Below are 1,705 nucleotides of genomic sequence, written 5' to 3'. Positions count from 1 at the left end.
ACAGCACTAATATATATATATATATATATATATATATCAGGTACAGTAAGTTCATTTATCAACTTAAGTTGTAAACCATACAGGGAACCCTGTAAGTTGGTACATTACTATAATATTAAAAGTTCAATTTAACACCAGAGTCCTAATCTAATTGCTATTTATTTTAGATATAATAATCAACATTCAAAAAAAAAAAAAAGAGCATTAAAATTCCACGTAAGGCCATTTTATATCAACTTTTAATTACATAATTATGTTTATATTCCACTTCATTGTTGACATAAACACGGTTTATAACTTGAGAAACAAGTTCTTCTTTCTGTGGTAATCATTAGTACAGTATGTCACAGATGCTGTCAATAGATCTCCAGCAGGAGCACTGCTTTAGTGATGGGTCAGTAGATGTACATGAGCAGTAAAGAGCGCCACGCTGACCCACATCATTTCAACATGATGACAGGCAGAAATGTGACAGCTCACTAGAGAGGGGCACTAGAGCAGAAAACAATCAATGTTTTCATCCCCCTTTCTTCCTTCTAAATTGCTCTATTGTTCGCTGTGGAGATGCTCAGTGTTCACTTAAATGTCCTTAATATGTTCAGCTATAAACCTCAGACGTGAAAGCAGACAGACTTCCAGGCTTCCCACACCTCTGACCAATCCACTGTCCAGCCATATGTGAACCATGACTGTAGTAGCTTTTTAAATGAAGCCTTTAAAAAATTAATTTAACCCTCCTGTGATGTCTGGGGTCAAACTGACCCCAAAGCAACTTTGACTTCTCTAAAAAAATATGATAATTGTATTTTTAAACCTTGAATCTCTGACTTTTGCTAAATGTATTAGACAAATGCATAAACAAATATAATTTAGGTCTTGGTTAAAAGTGACTGGAGCCAAAAACAGCCTAGATCTGAGCATAACTAACTTACAGCCACTGCAGACATTTCCATGACTTTTTAGTTTTGTTAATTTCTATGATTTTTTTAAAGTATAAAAACAAAATAAACATTAAGGCACATAGCAAAGGCAACAAACTAACATTTTTAACCATTGTTATCAGTTTCAGCGTCGATGAAAAGTACTTTTTCCTCAATGTAGGGATGACCAAACACGACTAAGAGTAGGAAATACATTTCTCCAAGTAAGATAGGGCATTTTATTTTGAAATGTGAGGACTAACCCTGATTCAGCAGCTGGGTTGCTCTTCGAACGCGCCTTTTCTCCGTATCATCAGCTGAAGACTGCGCCGGACGCGTCTGAGTACCCCATTTCTGTTTTAAACACTTTATAGTGATGATACTCCATATGCTGCTGATATGACAGCTCTCCCTCCTTACTACATCATCATCATCACTGCTCAGTAACAACACGCACACATCCGCTCATATGACACACTTCCGCTTTGAAATCCTGCCACCTAGCGGTCACTTATTGCAACAACCTCAAATAAAACTACAAGAGTGCCGCTCTGCAGTCAGACTGTCTTCAAATTTTGGGATAAAAATAAAATATCCTCCTGAGAACCAGAAAAAAAATAGTTTTGTGATTTTTTTTTATGTCATCACATTGGTTGGAGCATAAGAAACAAATGGAGAAAAACATTTTTAAAAAAAATATATTTTATTCTATGTCCTTTGTAGAGGACGCCAGGACTAAGTTATTAAAAAATAATAATAAATAAATAGACATGAAAAGGCATGTA

The 1,705-nt window shown here is 35.4% G+C and overlaps 1 protein-coding gene across 1 annotated transcript in view; it reads right to left on the bottom strand.

Moving 5' to 3' along the window:
- The window catches only part of LOC107717621 (choline-phosphate cytidylyltransferase A-like), a 9,553-nt gene extending 8,144 nt beyond the window's left edge, over window positions 1-1,409 (bottom strand). Inside the window, exon 1 of the mRNA XM_016524432.1 lies at window positions 1,184-1,409. The gene's annotated coding sequence lies outside the window, so the exon portion shown is untranslated. The remainder of the gene's footprint in view (window positions 1-1,183) is intronic.
- Window positions 1,410-1,705: the final 296 nt, after the last annotated feature.

Source organism: Sinocyclocheilus rhinocerous, unplaced genomic scaffold, assembly GCF_001515625.1.
Source record: "Sinocyclocheilus rhinocerous isolate Xijiao unplaced genomic scaffold, SAMN03320098_v1.1 scaffold240, whole genome shotgun sequence".
In the NCBI taxonomy this organism is placed as follows: Eukaryota; Metazoa; Chordata; class Actinopteri; order Cypriniformes; family Cyprinidae; genus Sinocyclocheilus; species Sinocyclocheilus rhinocerous.
Note: the sequence above shows the minus strand (reverse complement) of the source record. Positions and strands in the feature narration are given on the sequence as shown.